Source organism: Schistocerca nitens, chromosome 11 (assembly GCF_023898315.1).
Source record: "Schistocerca nitens isolate TAMUIC-IGC-003100 chromosome 11, iqSchNite1.1, whole genome shotgun sequence".
Taxonomy (NCBI): domain Eukaryota; kingdom Metazoa; phylum Arthropoda; class Insecta; order Orthoptera; family Acrididae; genus Schistocerca; species Schistocerca nitens.
In genome coordinates, this window is record NC_064624.1 from 182522180 (window position 1) to 182535895 (window position 13716).

Below are 13716 nucleotides of genomic sequence, written 5' to 3' on the forward strand. Positions count from 1 at the left end.
ATGGAGGTGACGCCTTTCCTTCAGAAAACTGTTTTCATTGTTAATAAAGTTAGTAATGTCTGAATCCTTGTTATATCAGTATGCTAACGGAACAGTTATGAATAACTTTCTGCTGTGCAGTAGCTTTGCTAGCTGTTACAGTTTGAAACTTGATTCTTGCGAATTATTTCACGATAGTCTGAAGTTTCGTCTTTCAGAAGGCAACGTGACGGAAATCGCACAGGATATTGCCTGTAAGCAACGTTTAGCTGTGTTTCCGTCGCGAAATTTTGTCGGCGGTGCCGAATGCCGCAGGTTGCGAAAACAGACGACTGTCTGGCCTAAGAAGGCGGCAGCAGGCGTGCCAACGTTTGTGAGCTAACGGATCTCAGACGTTGCGAAGAAAGCGACAACAAAACTTTCGTGTTTCTTGCGACACTTAACGATGTTTTCACTTTTTTTCTTTCCTCTCCCTTTCAAACACACACTTTTTCTTCTCTCCTTGCTTCGTTCCCTAAATTACTTTTTTTACTCTGTTGCTCTGCTCCTGGTATGGTTTGCATGCGACAGAGCTTTGGTCGCGTTTTAGAAAGCCGAGCCGATTACGCAAGCTTTGCGTGTGGTATGTTAATTAAAACCACTTTCTAGTCTGAAGTGCCGGTAAGTGCTGGGAGATGTCTCGGGACTAAATGTTGCGACTGTCTTCTTCGTTTTCTCTTCCTTATCTTCGCTTCAGCAGAGTGGACATGCGCCGGGTTGTTGAGTCTGGAACAAAGAAGGCAGACGTTTGAGTTAGACGATGAATAGCGCCGAATAGTGAATGATCACAAAAGCCTGTTATCAAAGTAATGGAGACAGCTATCATACGTTGCGGAATGCAGTATTTCTGTGTGTTGGCAAATCATACTTTCCTATACTCGTCATACAAATTATAACGCCAGCACACCAACAAAGCGAAACTAGACGGTGAACACTATAGAATAGGCACACTACGTAGAAGGAAAATCGATGTTTTCTGCCGGCCGGAGTGGCCGAGCGGTTCTAGGCGCTACAGTCTGGAACCGCGCGACCGCTGCGGTCGCAGGTTCGAATCCTGTCTCAGGCATGGATGTGTGTGATGTCCTTAGGTTAGTTTGGTTTAACTAGTTCTAAGTTCTAGGGGACTGATGACCTGAGAAGTCCCATAGTGCTCAGAGCCATTTGTGATATGTGTTCGTCTTTCTTTCTAAATAATAATTTTTTTTGAAACAGATACTGACAGAACTAAAGCTGTGAGGAGGGGGCGTGAGTCGTGCTTGGGTAGCTCAGATGGTAGAGCACTTGCCCGCAAAAGGCAAAGGGCCCGAGTTCGAGTCTCGGTCTGGCACACAGTTTTATTCTGCCAGGAAGTTTCATTTCAGCGCACACTCCGCTTCAGAGTGAAAATCTCATTCTGGAATAAATTTTTTTGTTGGATTTTATTGTCCAGTATTTCATCTTATCCATCCGCCTCTTCATATTCGTTCATCTGTCCCTAGAGGAGTGTAAAATATAATATAGCACAAAAAAGGTGAATATGCCGTGGGCTTGTTTTTCGACATATATTTGCGCATTTTTACTTGATAGTATTAGTGCCCATGTAATGTAATATAATGCATCGTCTAGGGAAACGTGACATGATGCATGTTATGTTGTATAGCATGACACACGCCAACATATCATCTAACATTGCATTTTCCATGTCGTGCAATATGATACAACGTGTCACTAAAATTTAGGATGCATGCATTCCCCTCTGGGATACTTGCTATTACAGATGCAATCCAACTCTCTACTTAAGATGAATCTGATCTCACTGTCAACAAGCATATAAATTTGTGTCTATTTGTTCTTACACTGGACATCATACATGTAACAGGAGGTGAGAGTGGAGAAGAAATGGTCCATTTGGAGGAAAAAAATCAACCTTCCCCACAAATAAAGAACATGTTTTAGTGCCCCCCCCCCGCCCCCAAGGAACAAATCAACCCCCAAAAATTTTATCGCCACAGAAAATCTTTTTTAACTATTACACGTAGGCTCTTTAGCCACATTATATTGTATATTATTTACTGTAGATGGCGAATCTCCTGGATTTTGGGCACAGGGCCATTTGCCTTATAACCTGTAAATAGCAAGGTCCAGGTGTGCCAACATCTTGCAACTAAGAGAACTCACTACACGGGGGAAGTAGGGTTAACTCGCAAAAAAGCGCGAATATCTCAATATGTTTTGATTTGAATGTCTTTGAAACTGCTAGATAAATCGAACAGCTATTTCCCATCTTTTACTTTGCTAACTCTGCCTTCTTTGTGATATGAGAGAAGTATTTTTTCATTCTGGTTCCCAGCTTTTACTCCATCACAATTTCGACATTAGACCACCATAGCTTGGCAGTCCATGTAGATTTTTTGTTGACTAGGGCGACTGATCCGATACGGGTTTTTAATTCTCGAACCATGCTGCTTGTATCTTGGCAGCGGGTAAAGTTTTCTACCTTCTTACAAAATTTGAATTGGTTTGCACAAGTTTGAGACACAGGAGTGGCGAACTTAAAAGAAAAGCGCAAAAAAATGAAGCTAGATGTTTTGAGTTTAAAATTTTATCGTAAGAATGCGTTTTTTTATTTATTTGATTCACTTTAAACCGTTTCTTCGCACTCATTTCACGTAATTTTACGCTCTACATTTAGCTCGACTTTAAACCATAGTATCTAGACAACGGATAAAGATTACTATATATATATATATATATATATATATATATATATTTTATATATATAATTTTTTTTAAGTGGCGTGCTTCCAAAACATCCCCAAAAAAACTTGTTTTTTGCACATAATACCCAAACGAAGCAAGGCTTTTTCAAACGGTTACAACTTATCTTCGACCAAGGTTCGACACACCGGTGGACCTAATTGGAACCAACAGTCTCTTGGCAGCCCGGAGTTATTTAAGGATGACTGTTTTTTCTCCTAAAATCCGAACTGTGCACATACAAATGGTACCATTACCTGAGCAGTAATTGCAGCCCAATTAAAATCTTTTGTAAAAGGAATTAATGGCTTCGAACAATTTGCCTGAGCGCCGGTTCGTCTTCCAAACCTTGCTTAATAATCTGTAACATAGCTACTGCGAGACGGATGTTCGCATGGCTATACAAATGGCCGGTGGCCCGGGCCAAACCAAAAACTTTTCACCGCATATTCAGAGCTCAAATGCAACCAAGCAGCTAGCCCTACCCAAACCACTATTTAGCGCGCAGCCTTCTCAAACAATTTGTCACTGCACTTCCGAGCTATAACTATTGATCCAAAATGTTCTTATCTCTCTGCTTATCCACCTAGACTTCTGTTTCTTGGAAATTTTTCACTTTCTTCCGTCCTGTCTTTGTTCTTATATCTCTTCCTATTCTTTCCTCAGTATTATTCCTCTATTCTTATCCTCCCTACCTATTCCTCCCTCACTACCTCTTCCGCCCTCACTACCTATTCAACCCTCAATGCGTCTTCTTTCGTTTGTACCTATTCTTTCATCACTTTTAATCATCCATTTCTTTCCTCTCAATGTGTTGTCTGCACTCTTCAATATCTTTCATTTTTTTCATTTTGTTTTCTTCTCTCTCTTCCAAATCATTCCTTTCTTCACATATTCTCGCCTCTCTCACATCTTCATTTTCGTCTCCCATCTTGATCAACTTATTCCTTTACTACACTCAAAATCCACCAAAACATGTGTTCCATAGTCTAGTCTGTGCCCATACAATTCTTCTCCTGTATTGCTCCTTCCAACGCCATTTTCGCTTTTCTTGAAGTCCTACTAACGTCTTCGTGCCTATGGGGAACTTTTCAATAGCTTTCTTTCCTTTCCTATTCTTTTCAGTCTCACCAGCATCATAAAACACAAACATGACACCACCCTATCTAGGCACACATCTGTTACGATTACCTACACCCAAAAGACTCATTAACATACAACTATTTATATATATATATATATATATATATATATATATATATATATATATATATATATATATATAAATTAAGGATAATGCTGATACATGGTGAAACAAAGCTCTGGTGGGTGGTTTGCGGGTTTAAACCATCTCAGGATGTGACCTTGCGGTGCATTTGACCTGCGGTCGTCGCACGGTGGCGCTGGCAGCAGTCCACATACGCAGAGGTGTGTTGGTGTGTGTCAGAGTACGGAGCAGCGAGTAAGTGTGCAGACGTTTTCAGACGTGCTAATGGCGACTGTGTGTTGAAAACGGCTCAAAGATCACATGTTGATGACGTTATGAGGGGTAGAATAATAAGGCGACTGGAGGCTGGTCAAACACAGCAGGTCGTAGCACGGGCCCTCCGTGTGCCACAAAATGTGATCTCAAGATTATGGCAACAATTCCAGCAGACAGGAAACGTGTCCAGGCGCTACAGTACGGGACGTCCACAGTGTACAACACCACAAGAAGACCGATATCTCACCATCAGTGCCCACAGACGGCCACGGAGTACTGCAGGTAGCCTCGCTCGGGACCTTACCGCAGCCACTGGAACAGTTGTCTCCAGACACACAGTCTACAGACGACTGAACAGACAGTTTATTCGCACGGAGACCTGCAAGGTGCATTCCACTGACCCCTGGTCACAGGAGAGCCCGTAAAGCCTGGTGTCAAGAACACAGTACATGGTCATTGGAACAGTGGTCCCAGGTTATGTCCACAGGCGAGACCAGGTACAGTCTGAACAGTGATTCTCGCCGGGTTTTCATCTGGCGTGAACCAGGAACCAGATACCAACCCCTTAAAGTCCTTGAAAGGGACCTGTATGGAGGTCGTGGTTTGATGGTGTGGGGTGGGATTATGATTGGTGCACGTACACCCCTGCATGTCTTTGACAGAGGAACTGTAACAGGTCAGGTGTATCGGGACGTCATTTTGCACCAGTATGTCCGCCTTTTCAGATGTGCAGTGGGTCCCACCTTCCTCCTGATGGATAATAACGCACGGCCCCACCGAGCTGCCATCGTGGAGGAGTACCTCGAATGGAGTGGCCTGCCTGTTCTCCAGACCTAAACCCCATCGAGCACGTCTGGGATGCTCTCGGTCGACGTATCGCTGCACGTCTTCAAACCCCTACGACACTTCAGGAGCTCCGACAGGCACTGGAGCAAGAATGGGAGGCTATACCCCAGCAGCTGCTCGACCACCTGATCCAGAGTATGCCAGCCCGTTGTGCGGCCTGTGTACGTGTGCACGGTGATCATATCCCATACTGATGTCGGGGTACATGCGTGGGAAGCAGTGGCGTTTTGTAGCACATGTGTTTTCTCAACTTTCCACCAATACCGTGGACTTACAGATCTGTGTCGTGTGTGTTCCCCGTGTGCCTATGCTATTAGCGCCAGTTTTGTGTACTGCCACGTTGTGTGGCACCACATTCTGCAATTATCGTTAATTTATGAGCGTGTGTGTGTGTGTGTGTGTGTGTGTGTGTGTGTGTGTGTGTGTGTGTGTGTGTGTGTGTGTGGCTCGAACTCTTACAGGAATCGGCGAAATGCCGCCAATAATAAGGATAATGGGCAAAGAGCCTCACAATACTAGTGTGTGGAAAAGTCGAGGATTTGAGTTTGACAGGAAGCGTGAAGGGTGGTCTTAGCAGTTACGGTGACCAGCTCAGTGGTCAGAGCACATGGCTAGTAAGCAAGAGGCCAGAGTTCGACTCCCAGTATGGCACAAATTTTCAAATGGTTCAAATGGCTCTGAGCACTATGGGACTTAACAGCTATGGTCATCAGTCCCCTAGAACTTAGAACTACTTAAACCTAACTAACCTAAGGACATCACACAACACCCAGCCATCACGAGGCAGAGAAAATCCCTGACCCCGCCGGGAATCGAACCCGGGAACCCGGGCGTGGGAAGCGAGAACGCTACCGCACGACCACGAGATGCGGGCACAAATTTTCAACTTTGCCCCACTGATTTCAATCAGTGCCCGCTCATAGCCAATGTCTCTAATTCCTTTGCGTCTTAATACACAGTTGTCACACATTTGGACAAAAGGGGCCATTATGTGTGGAGAAAGAAACCTGTGGGCGCCTGAAACTAACGCTCGGGATATTTCAGGCACCAGTGCCGTGTGACTCTACCTTTCCTCTTTCTGTCTCTTCATACTTCGCTTTCCCCGTTCCCTTAACATCCACTTGTTATGCCATGTTACAAATGATCCTGTCTTTGCCTCAAGACAGCGTAATTTGACAAACAGGTTAACTGCAGTACAAGAATTAAAGTAAAAAGAGTAAAAGCCAGCCAGAAACACGTGAACTGCTTATTACGTATTACGCCTCCAATCTCTGGATTGCAACATGAGATACTGATGGGCCTCATACGCTAGGAAATGAGTTTAGAAAGTCAGAGTGTAGCGAAATGTCGATAATTAAGGAAGTGCATGTTATATAGGGAGCACTTTCACTCGTGTGTGGCGGGCTGGCTGATACGGCCTTTCACGGAATGCGCGGAAATCGCTTTTTGCGGCGCGGTCGTTGCAAAAGCGGCCTCTTCCGTTCTGGATAAACTTGCGTTTGACACCCGTTACGTCAGCAATGCGCCGATTTCTCGCGAGGGAAGTGTCTAGTCAGCTAGAGCAATTACCACGTCAGCTGCACCTGCAGCTGCAGGGTGATCCACGAAGATATGCGAATAAAAAAATGGTTCTGAGCACTATGGGACTTAACTTCTGAGATCATCAGTCCCCTAGAACTTAGAACTACTTAAACCTAACTAACCTAAGGACATCACACACATCCATGCCCGAGGCAGGATTCGAACCTGCGACCGTAGCGGTCGCGCGGTTCCAGACTGAAGCGCCTAGAACCGCTCGGCCACACCGGCCGGCGATATGCGAATATTTTAATACGTTATTCTACAAGTAAAACTAAAGAAAAAGTTCATGTAAAGATAGGTCCGCAAATGTTTAGTTACCGAGTTACGGCTAGTAAAATATTTTGCCTGAAATTCAGCAACTTTGCTAGTATGAAGCCATCGCAAAACTGTACGAGGTTAAATTAAAGCACGATTTCCATTTATTTCGTTATTGGTGTGGTGAATCTAATAACACATGTCCCAGACGTGTGTCTGCAGTAGTTTTCCAGAACACCCAGAGAAGCAAAGATTATTATACAAGTAAATTTGTTTACTTTCCATTAAGAATGTAGAAACGTTTATGCCATTGTTGGCAACCGTTAGTGAGTTGTTGCAGTCGTTTCCCAACCATGAAACGAATTTTCTCTATTGTTCAGTGGAAGAACATAATAACAACAGTGTATTTAAGTGAAAGCACATATTAACTGTTGTAGATTATTTATGAAATAGGGATGCCTTACAAAATTTCGACAAAGGTATAAGCCGATATGGTGTTTAAAGGCTCTAAGCACTATGGGAGTTAACGTCTGAGGTCATCAGTCCCCTACAGTTAGAACTACCTAAACCTAACTAACCTAAGGACATCACACACATCCATGCCTGAGGTAGGACTCGAACCTGCGACCGTAGCAGCAGCGCGGTTCCGGACTGAAGCGCCTAGAACCGCTCGGCCACAACGCCGCCGATATGGTGTTTATTACCATTATTTTTCCAAAATTAAATTCTCTACAACTTCTCTGAAAAACTCTGGGCAATTGTCTGAAATTTAAAAAATAAATGGTGCCAACTATTTAATAAATTAAAAATTTTACGAAATTACTTCTTTGCTTCTCTGGATGTTCTGAAAAACTACTGCACATATACTTCCGTTAGCCCTGTTACACAGTACACCTAACGCGGAAGTCCGCACCAGCGCCCAAAGTGTACATATTCGGAACTGCTGGCTTGCTTACGTCATTGAGTTTGAAAATGGTGTTTTTTTAAAGCTGTTCTTAACCCATATTGAAACTTCTGAAAGGACTACCTTCGTATTGTTGTCTTGCGCAACTAGAATGAAATCACGATATGATTATACAAAATTACGGAGTAAAGCGGTTCTCTTCATGTACAATCAAATGACTGAGTTAACGTTTCACAGAATTTTGAACATGATGGACGTAATTATCTATACAGCATTTGTCGTGGCAGTGTCGGCCTTAGTCGTCAGGAGAAAGGCAGATAGAGGACGTAATGGCAGGAGGGAATACGGTGCTTGACTGTTACTGGAAATCGTGTGAAACGGTTAAATATCTCGTTTCACGCTCATAACATGGTTTTTTTTTCCTCATGAATTTCAGTATTTTTAAAAACAGACGGAAACTAAATCCAAATAATTTGATAGCCCGCTAAAAGGCTCCATTTCAGTCATGTGCTTGTGACGTCACTGGCTAGCACGCTGCTCCTACAGTCGTATTCACACTGGTATGTTATCTGAAACTTCGTGCTTGATGCAACTCTTTTTAAGAAGGAACTGAAAAGCGACGTGACAATTTGTGACTACATTAGTCTTCTCAAACAAGTCACTGAAGAAAATAATTTGCTACTTCGAACGGTGTTCACTGAGCATGCTGTAAAGCTCTTCTATTTTGACGAAGACAAAAATTAAATATTGCTTGGAACTTACAAGGTTATGTAAGGAGACCAGGCCATTACGATAAAATGAAAGCTGGTTCTGCTTAAGCACTTTAAAATGACATTGTTTCGGCAGCAGTTAAGTATACAGTAGAACAACAAATAATTTAAGGTTCTGCTGCAGTAAATTTTACAGACATAATCTTCCGGTGGTTTAAACTAATGACACGGAGGAACATAAAAACTGGACAGCGCAGTCCGGAAACACGAGAATGCTGCGTGTTCCGGACAAATGTTGCTACGCTCTCTGAAAATATGAAAATTGGGAAAAGCGGTACCTGTAAAACAGTAGTAGTTCTGGCAACAAAAACAGCAATTACCCAGCTTTAATACGGTTCTGCAACTTACTGCTGCGTCACTATGGCAGTCGCTATGCAGTTGGGTTTCTCCCGTTTCTTATTTCGGCAATATACACTCCTGGAAATGGAAAAAAGAACACATTGACACCGGTGTGTCAGACCCACCATACTTGCTCCGGACACTGCGAGAGGGCTGTACAAGCAATGATCACACGCACGGCACAGCGGACACACCAGGACCCGCGGTGTTGGCCGTCGAATGGCGCTAGCTGCGCACCATTTGTGCACCGCCGTCGTCAGTGTCAGCCAGTTTGCCGTGGCATACGGAGCTCCATCGCAGTCTTTAACACTGGTAGCATGCCGCGACAGCGTGGACGTGAACCGTATGTGCAGTTGTCGGACTTTGAGCGAGGGCGTATAGTGGGCATGCGGGAGGCCGGGTGGACGTACCGCCGAATTGCTCAACACGTGGGGCGTGAGGTCTCCACAGTACATCAATGTTGCCGCCAGTGGTCGGCGGAAGGTGCACGTGCCCGTCGACCTGGGACCGGACCGCAGCGACGCACGGATGCACGCCAAGACCGTAGGATCCTACGCAGTGCCGTAGGGGACCGCACCGCCACTTCCCAGCAAATTAGGGACACTGTTGCTCCTGGGGTATCGGCGAGGACCATTCGCAACCGTCTCCATGAAGCTGGGCTACGGTCCCGCACACCGTTAGGCCGTCTTCCGCTCACGCCCCAACATCGTGCAGCCCGCCGCCAGTGGTGTCGCGACAGGCGTGAATGGAGGGACGAATGGAGACGTGTCGTCTTCAGCGATGAGAGTCGCTTCTGCCTTGGTGCCAATGATGGTCGTATGCCTGTTTGGCACCGTGCAGGTGAGCGCCACAATCAGGACTGCATACGACCGAGGCACACAGGGCCAACACCGGCATCATGGTGTAGGGAGCGATCTCCTACACTGGCCGTACACCACTGGTGATCGTCGAGGGGACACTGAATAGTGCACGGTACATGGTACATCCAAACCGTCATCGAACCCATCGTTCTACCATTCCTAGAACGGCAAGGGAACTTGCTGTTCCAACAGGACAATGCACGTCCGCATGTATCCCGTGCCACCCAACGTGCTCTAGAAGGTGTAAGTCAACTACCCTGGCCAGCAAGATCTCCGGATCTGTCCCCCATTGAGCATGTTTGGGACTGGATGAAGCGTCGTCTCACGCGGTCTGCACGTCCAGCACGAACGCTGGTCCAACTGAGGCGCCAGGTGGGAATGGCATGGCAAGCCGTTCCACAGGACTACATCCAGCATCTCTACGATCGTCTCCATGGGAGAATAGCAGCCTGCATTGCTGCGAAAGGTGGATATACACTGTACTAGTGCCGACATTGTGCATGCTCTGTTGCCTGTGTCTATGTGCCTGTGGTTCTGTCAGTGTGATCATGTGATGTATCTGACCCCAGGAATGTGTCAATAAAGTTTCCCCTTCCTGGGACAATGAATTCACGGTGTTCTTATTTCAATTTCCAGGAGTGTAAAAGCCCGATCTAGGCGCTACAGTCTGGAACCGCGCGACCGCTACGGTCGCAGGTTCGAATCTTGCCTCGGGCATGGATGTGTGTGATGTCCTTAGGTTAGTTAGGTTTAAGTAGTTCTAAGTTCTAGGCGATGATGACCTCAGAAGTTAAGTCCCATAGTGCTCAGAGCCATTTTAAAAACCCGGACTGTTTTCGAAGAACGAAGACACCATAACGCATCAACTTTCGGAAGGTTTCCACTATTGTACTTCACAACCTTCCCTTACATCGTCAATTAAGAGCTGCAAATGCGATTTCCATCACTAAATAACTAAACTGTTTGCAGAAGAAGTACCGAAAAACACTAGTAACTTTACGTAAGACTCCTATAACACACGTACACTATGTGATCAAAAGTATCCGGACACCCCCAAAAACATACGTTTTTCATATTAGTCGCATTGTGCTGCCACCTACTGTCAGGTACTCCATATCAGCGACCTCAGTAGTCATTAGACATCGTGAGAGAGCAGAATGGGAGGACGACGGTTCAATCCCGTCTGCGGCCATCCTGATTTAGGTTTTCCGTGATTTTCCTAAATCGTTTCAGGCAAATGCCGGGATGGTTCCTTTGAAAGGGCACGGCCGATTTCCTTCCCAATCCTTCCCTAACCCGAGCTTGCGCTCCAATGACCTCGTTGTCGATGGGACGTTAAATACTAACCACCACCACCACCAGAGCAGAATGGGGCGCTCCGCGGAACTCACGGACTTCGAACGTGGTCAGGTGATTGGGTCTCACTTGTGCCATACGCCTGTATGCGAGATTTCCTCGCTCCTAAACATCCCTACGTCCACTGTTTCCGATGTGATTCTGAAGTGGAAACGTGAAGGGACACGTACAGCGCAAAAGCGTACAGGCCGACCTCGTCTGTTGAGTGACACAGACCGCCGACCGTTAAAGAGGGTCGTAATATTAATAAGCAGACATCTATCCGGACCATCACACAGGAATTCCAAACTGCATCAGGATCCGCTGCAAGGACTATGACAGTTAGGCGGGAGCAGAGAAAACTTGGATTTCGCGGTCGAAACTGTGGAACATGTAACACCTCGGTTCAGTTTACAGTGATTAAAGCTATAGAACGAATAATTTAAAATTAAGAATAGAATTTTTAGAGGGGAAAATCGTGTAGAATCAGAGTTCCGTAATTGCAGATAACAATTATAGTATATCAGCAAGTAGTTTAACGTCGAAGTACAGCAAAGCCACGGAAGCTCCGTCATGGAGAAGGCGGTGACGTTAAACTCTTGTGATGAAAAACCTGTAAAAAGGCCTGATCGTTATTATTGCCGCCTTTTTTCATTGATTATTTCGTTAAAGGGCGGGGAACCCGCATCAGTCAGCGAGACAATCATTAGATTTGACTTTATCGTGTTAAGATTCACGATAAACTGTTAGAATATTACAGAGATTAAAAGTGATGTAGTGTACCATCTCTGACTGTTGGTAGCAACGGAGTATTAAGGGGATTTTAGGACTGTAGCGCTAGATTGGAACTTCACGGGCATATAGACGGCAGAAACTCAAATTATCTGCTGATACGAGTGAATTCAGAGGTACCGGTATTCAGATATTAACGTGTGGACTTTTGAAAGTGTGTGACCGACCGGTTCTAGGCGCTACAGTCTGGAACCGCGCGACCGCTACGGTCGCAGGTTCGAATCCTGCCTCGGGCATGGATGTTTGTGATGTCCTTAGGTTGGTTAGGTTTAAGTAGTTCTAAGTTCTAGGGGACTGATGACCTGAGAAGTTAAGTCCCATAGAGCTCCGAGCCATTTGAACCATTTTTTTGAAAGTGTTGTGTGCCGTTAGTTGCGAATCTGGACGTAGAGCGCGTGCATATCGGCATTTGCGGATTATTTAGATTCCTCCTGGCTAGGAACCTTTTAAATAGACCATCTTCCATCACCATCTTAATCCTTGAATATAGAGTGAAAGTGAAATACAAGTGTTGTACTTATTTCATTTACCTAGTACTAATCAGTGGAGGTTTTACGGAACCAAAGCCATTCAGCAGTAAGTCAGCACCATCTAGCGGAAAGCGTAGGCATTAAGTAACTCGCTGACTGAAGTGAAGGTTTACGTGTTTTACGGACTGCTTAATATGAACTTTTGTGACTCTGACGTCCCCACTCCCTCCGAAACGTGGCGCAGGCTGTCTTAATCATAAAAGGGGAGAGTTTTAGCCGGGCAAATTACTAAATAAAAGCGATATTTACAAGACTCGCAGTAATAGCAAAACACAAGGCCCGCACCTCATCGGAGAGTCGTCGCTGTCACGTTGGGAAGTAAAGCCGGAAAACCTACCGACGATACGTATCTACGAGCAGACGTCGACGTGGAGCAACTAAAAAGGGAACCACAAGACAGTTGGGGATGCTTCAAACTCAGTACAGCACTCGTGGCTGCCGCATCGCGGTCGCGAAGTGGGACCGAGGCAGTTTCAGATAATTTTTTACAGTCTGACGATAATTTATGGATTTGTAGTTTTAGCTTGACGATGTCCACTATGGACAAGAAGGTTGGGTTATCCCGACTGAAACGTAGGTAAATTCTAGGTGAACGGTGCAACTCAGGCTGTTGATTATTAAAATTAAAAATATATAGTTTTGTTTCCAAATTACACTGTGTCAATTAAGTATGATTTACGTCCGTAAGATGCCGACACCTTTCGGACACAGCGGCAACTACTTGCAGCTAGCTACTGGATCGCAGCGCACACCCATCATGCTACAACGATGACTCATGTATGAAAGCGGTCTGGTCGCTGTATCCGAGGTACAAGGCGAATCGTCTCAGGCAGTAGCGTCGTGTGAGTGAACACGCGAGAGTCAGAATCCTAGGTATCTGGATGCTTCCAAATACAAGCGCGCCTATTTCATTCCTCATTCCTTCGACACGTCAAGCGACCGCTACGGAAAAAAAAAGACTGATTACTCTTGGATTTGGAAGTCTGTTGACATCCTCACGGAATTGTAGACATTTTCACCTCTCTAAGGAGAAGCCACTGGCTGGATTGCTGCCACTCGAGAAGTGAAAGAGCGTGGCAATGAATTTGAATGACCCGTCTGTAGCACCGCTTCCTTTTGATGTCGCGTTCGCAAAAGCATTTTGCCCTGTGGTGGCAGAATGGGTTTGGAAAGCGAATGGGACGTGTCTGCCGGCTCGTGCAGTAAAGTCGGACCGGTTTCTCGCGAGAATGCTATCACCTGTCCAAAACCGGATATCCGAGCCATT

The 13716-nt window shown here is 45.3% G+C and overlaps 1 protein-coding gene across 1 annotated transcript in view; it reads left to right on the top strand.

Moving 5' to 3' along the window:
- Nucleotides 1-13716, top strand: part of LOC126213015 (coiled-coil domain-containing protein CG32809-like) — a 626459-nt gene that overhangs the window by 302611 nt on the left and 310132 nt on the right. The gene's annotated exons all lie outside the window — the stretch shown is intronic.